Source organism: Zonotrichia albicollis, chromosome 1 (genome assembly GCF_047830755.1).
Source record: "Zonotrichia albicollis isolate bZonAlb1 chromosome 1, bZonAlb1.hap1, whole genome shotgun sequence".
NCBI lineage: Eukaryota > Metazoa > Chordata > Aves > Passeriformes > Passerellidae > Zonotrichia > Zonotrichia albicollis.
The window spans coordinates 70471819-70476796 of record NC_133819.1 but is presented as its reverse complement, the minus strand read 5'-3'; the positions used below and the strand labels follow the sequence as shown (position 1 = coordinate 70476796).

General features: G+C 42.9%; 1 long non-coding RNA gene across 1 annotated transcript in view; it reads right to left on the bottom strand.

Moving 5' to 3' along the window:
* Positions 1-4978, bottom strand: part of LOC113458558 (uncharacterized) — a 30569-nt gene that overhangs the window by 18460 nt on the left and 7131 nt on the right. The gene's annotated exons all lie outside the window — the stretch shown is intronic.

The following is a 4978-nucleotide window of genomic DNA, read 5'->3' as shown; positions in this document are numbered from 1 at the left end:
GCAAGTCTGGACCTTACTCTCTGAAACAAGAAGAACAGAGATGTAGAGCAGAAACATGAAGCATTTTAGAACAAGACTTAGGCATGGGGCAGACCTAGATCTTTAATGCAGGACGTGGGAGATGAAGGTCATTTTAGCTTTGGTGCTTGCCAAGTCCGGTTCTAGACTAGTGCTCATAGTTCATGTGACATTGTAGGTGGTACAGAACACAGCTGAACTCACCTAGAGACAAACTCCTCCACTACAGCCCTTGCAGAACTCAATCACACAGAGCATTCAGCTTCCTGGGCAGAAGGGCTAAAATACCACCAGTCCTTTAGCATATTGTGGAAAAACACATAATAGGACACAATGCCTGAAAGCAGCAGCCAGGCATGCCAAATTAGAATACCTATTCAATAATAAGGATGATGAACTACTGGGATAAACTACCTAGGGAGCCTGTGGATCTTCTTACTACCTCTTAATTAAGGCTGGTCTTGTTTCTTAAGGCAGTTATAATTGAAATCAAAGGTTTAAGTCTCAATACAAGGTTAACTAAGTGACATGTAAAAGCAAACGGTGTACAAGAGGTCCAAGGAAAAGTTGGTGCTCTCCTTGACCTAAAAATTTACAGAAACATTAAGTATGGAAGAGAGAAAGAAGCTAATACTAGTTTACTGGATTACGCATTTCATTCACCACCCCCTATGCCTCTCCCACTGCTCAAAAAAAACCAAGGAAAAAAATTAAGGATGGAGCTGAGTTTTGAAAAGCAACCTTTCATGAGAGATAAAAAGTGCAGGAAAATATTGGGCTCAAGGATGAAAAAAGAGTGATGTATTATGGGATAGATCTGATACCTTTCATGGCAAAACAAAGGTGAGAAAGGACAGAAGAGTGATTTCACATCAAACTGGCAAGATATCAGCCTCAAGGGCAGAGGCAGCACTAAAGCAGCAGCCTTACAGAGATTTTTCTTAAAACTGGTGAGGTGCAAGACAGAGAGGAAAAGGCTGTGGGTTGCAGCAGCAGCCCTCCTCGTGGTCTCTCCTTGAAGAGCAGGAGGTGAACTCATCCAGTTATGCACAAGGACATTATGTTTTCCCATTTTAGGAGAGTAAGTGCTTGCAGACTTTGGATCAAATACAACTCAAGTATAATCTCTGCCCAGTAGCTACCCTCATCACACAGCACCCAATCTGAAACTCTTAAATGCAGAGAGGACTGAGTCCATGTAATTCAGAGCAATTAATTTGTTTAATTTTGTTACTGTGCCACCACTAACAGCATAGAAGCTGCTAAGAAATACGAAGAATTTTTACTCCTTCCAAAATAGTTGCTAAATAATACCAATTAATAATGCTGCATTAAAAACTCAGACATTGTTGCAAGTATTTAATATGTGACCTCTGAGCTGAGCTGGCTACATACAGCTCCTCTTCCTCAGAGGCCAGTTTCCAAGGAGAGGCAACACTCAGCACTTAACCTCTGACTAATCAAACAGCTTTAAGTAAACTATGCCACTTTCCTCTGATGGATTTTTCAGCACTGTTCAATAACAAATGAAAACCATCTTTCAGCATGGAGGCACATAGGAAATTGAGCATGTTTCAGAGGCTTAGGGAAGCAGTCATGTACACAGAGAGAAGGAGCTACAGGGAAACAAAGTAGGAAAGATCATCCAGTACAAGCAGGGACACATTACAGCCAAGTAGCACTTGGGAGAGTTTTCTTTACAGCATCCTAGTGTCCTCCAAGCATTTTTTCCTACCCTTTCCTCATTGCAGTCTCTACAGGCTAGAGAAAGTGCTCCTTGCAGCATGCTAGGTTTCCCTTCTAGCATACCAATTAGCAATAGGAGTCAAGTGACACGAGCAGCTACTGAAAGTGCAGCCCCTTAACACAGCCCCTGGGGAAAAGGGAAGGGGGGAGGCAGGGTCAGAACAGGCTGCAGAGACTAGAAGTGATCTTTGTGCTGGAGGAAATATTGCCTATGAGAAACACAGCAGACCACAGTTCCGACTTGTGCTGGGTTTCCCCCTCCTCTACAACTCTAAAGTAGGTCACTTCCTTTCTCTTTAGCACAGTTGCCTCATCTTTTTGGTACAGATACTAACTTCTGCCAGAACTAAGATGTGATCTGATAATAAACACTGTAGCCTATAGAGCTCAGAGAGACACTTGAGAGATAAGAGCTGCTTGAAACAAAAACCCACACTAATTTCCTTCATCACCCAGTAATACTGCTGGATTTTGAATGATGGGTTGCAACTCCTGTGCACCCCACACATACCGCTCTCTCTTTAGCTGAGAAACCTAAATGCAGCCCTGGAAAGGATATCTTGGTCACCAAGTTCATCAAAATAGATTCACACAACCCCTTCCATAAACCAATAAAGAACTATCTTCTAAATGTTACTCTTGCCTTCTCCAAGGGACAAGCTGTTTCTTCCTTCATAGCTGAGTATCTGGAGTAATTTCAAGTCTCTGTGTCTAGAATGTCCTAAATATGGTCAGAAATTATACCAAGATTATGCTTGGATTTACAAGATTGAGATTATATTCAACTTTGAAATTATGAAGCCACCTCCCACTCAAGTGCCCAAGTACAGGTGTGTCAGATTTATAATGCAGTTATTCATGAGCATACAAAAGATATGCAGACACTGCTTCAGTTGACAGATACTAGCCTTTGCTAGAATAAGAAAACTGCAGGCAAGCAAAGAAAATCATTACATATTGTGTTTTAGTTTCTTCATCAGTCTGAAATGTTCTTTGAGCCAAGGTATCCGGAATCTTTTCTATTATCTGTTCTACTTATGACAAATCATTCTTTCCTTTATGCTCGGTTAATATTCTAACTAAACAGGCCTCCTGCTACAAAACCACATACTGTCACTTCCCCACACTTCACAGCTCCAAAAGTCATGCCATATTCAGTCTTTCTTGTCTGGAAGGTCAATACCAAATCACAGAAATATCAGTATTTTCACATCTTTGTTCTGAATTTGGCAATTCCCTACTACCCAAATCTTACCTCTTTGTGGAGCTGAAGCAACAAGATTTTTCTCTATAGGTGAAAACACACAAACAACATCCAACAGGCACAAGAGCCCAAGCAACAAAACAGTCCTGAAGTAGCAAGATATTTCCCCTCATAGAGGCAGATAAAATAAATTAGGCAAAAATAATCAGTCAGTGTGTTCACAGACTCAGGAACCAAAGTCTACAACAGTACCTGGATCACAGAAGACCCCAACAAGTCACAGAGATGGCTGTAGCACAGCTAGAGCAGGGAGTGAGGGCACTGTTCTGAGCTGAAATTAGGCTCCATGAGCCAGGGTGTGGGGAGACCCCAGCTGAGGCTGATTGTGGCCATTAAAGCCAATTAGTGCCCCAAGGCCTGACAAATGAGCTCCTTCTTGAAAACTCCAGAGTTAAATCCCTGCTAATGCTAACGATTCCAGTGTCTTGTATGGGATCGCAGCTCCTGATAGAAGAATCACCTGTGTGGCTGAAAATAATGCCTCTTGAGAATTGGAATTAGTCTTTCTGCCTGATGATCCAGCAGATCTCAAGGGACCCACTATGTCAATAACTGACTAGGTCTTTTCTAGATTTTCTACAACCTGCAGAAATTAAAAAATAGTAGACACATATTTTCTATCCAAACATGAGTCAGAAGACTCCTCCTTGTAATTTAATAGGCATACTGAAATTCTCATTGTTGTGCAGTTTTGTCCCTTACAAGAAGTTGTGAAAAACTCTTCCCCTGGTGTTCAGGTCTATAAGGAGCAAATCTATGCAGCACCAACAGTGCAGCCTGGCTGCAGGGACTGTGATGGTTCATCAGAGGTGACAAAGTGCCACTGTGCAGCAGTAATGTCCTGCAGAGCATTACCTGGATATGAGGGGAACCCTGTCAGTAGTAGGTGTCCACAGTGAAGAGATGGTGCAACACCAAGAGGGTCAAAAAATGACAGGGTGGTTAAAAGGGAAATCTGTCCTCAGGAACACATCACCGGCTGAGCACCTGCTACCTCCTCTAAACATCACCTCTTCTCTTCTCTTCTCTTCTCTTCTCTTCTCTTCTCTTCTCTTCTCTTCTCTTCTCTTCTCTTCTCTTCTCTTCTCTTCTCTTCTCTTCTCTTCTCTTCTCTTCTCTTCTCTTCTCTTCTCTTCTCTTCTCTTCTCTTCTCTTCTCTTCCCTTCCCTTCCCTTCCCTTCCCTTCCCTTCCCTTCCACAAGAAACAGGTAGTTTCCAGCCTGAACCATCAGAAGTAACTGGACATAAAAATATTTTATGGGAGTGGTCAGGAAAACTAGTGCTCCAGTTCTCAACACTTTCATGTGTGTAAAAGCAAGCCAAAATGCAAAAAGCTTTGAGCAGTGTGTGTCTGGGTTGCTCAAAGTTTTTCCTCTCCTTTCAGCCAGTAATTTATGAAAACATATTTGAGGAAATAGTTAAACTGAAATACTGTATTCTCCCAGGTGCCCATCATTATGTGCAAATCTGCTTTATTAAAAAGACTGGATGTTCTGGTGAACTGAGTAGGTTGAACACAGTTTGAATCTGTGAGTTTACCCTGTTTGTCCTCAGATCATCCACCACCTGCATTCAGCCTTGGCAGAGTCCTGCTTTCACAGCTCTACCTGGGGCCATTTCCCTCTGGCCCAGACAGCAACTCTCCTTGCGCTGCTCCTGTCACAAAGCCAGTCCTTCAACACACACACAGACAAGGGTCTTTTGCCAATGCCATTTCTGCCCAAATGCCACACTTTTTCTCTCTTCAGACAGGACACTGCCTGTGGAAGGGGTTGCATGTTGCAGGCACTTGGGAGAGGAATGTTCACTTTACAGGCCTCCAATGCTCCAGAGCTGTGACTGCAGCTGGAGATGACACACAGTGCAACAGCTCCACTGTGACAGCCCTTTCTACAGAGGCACCTCCCAATTCCTGTCACTCTGACAATGGAGTTAACCCACCTGAAACTT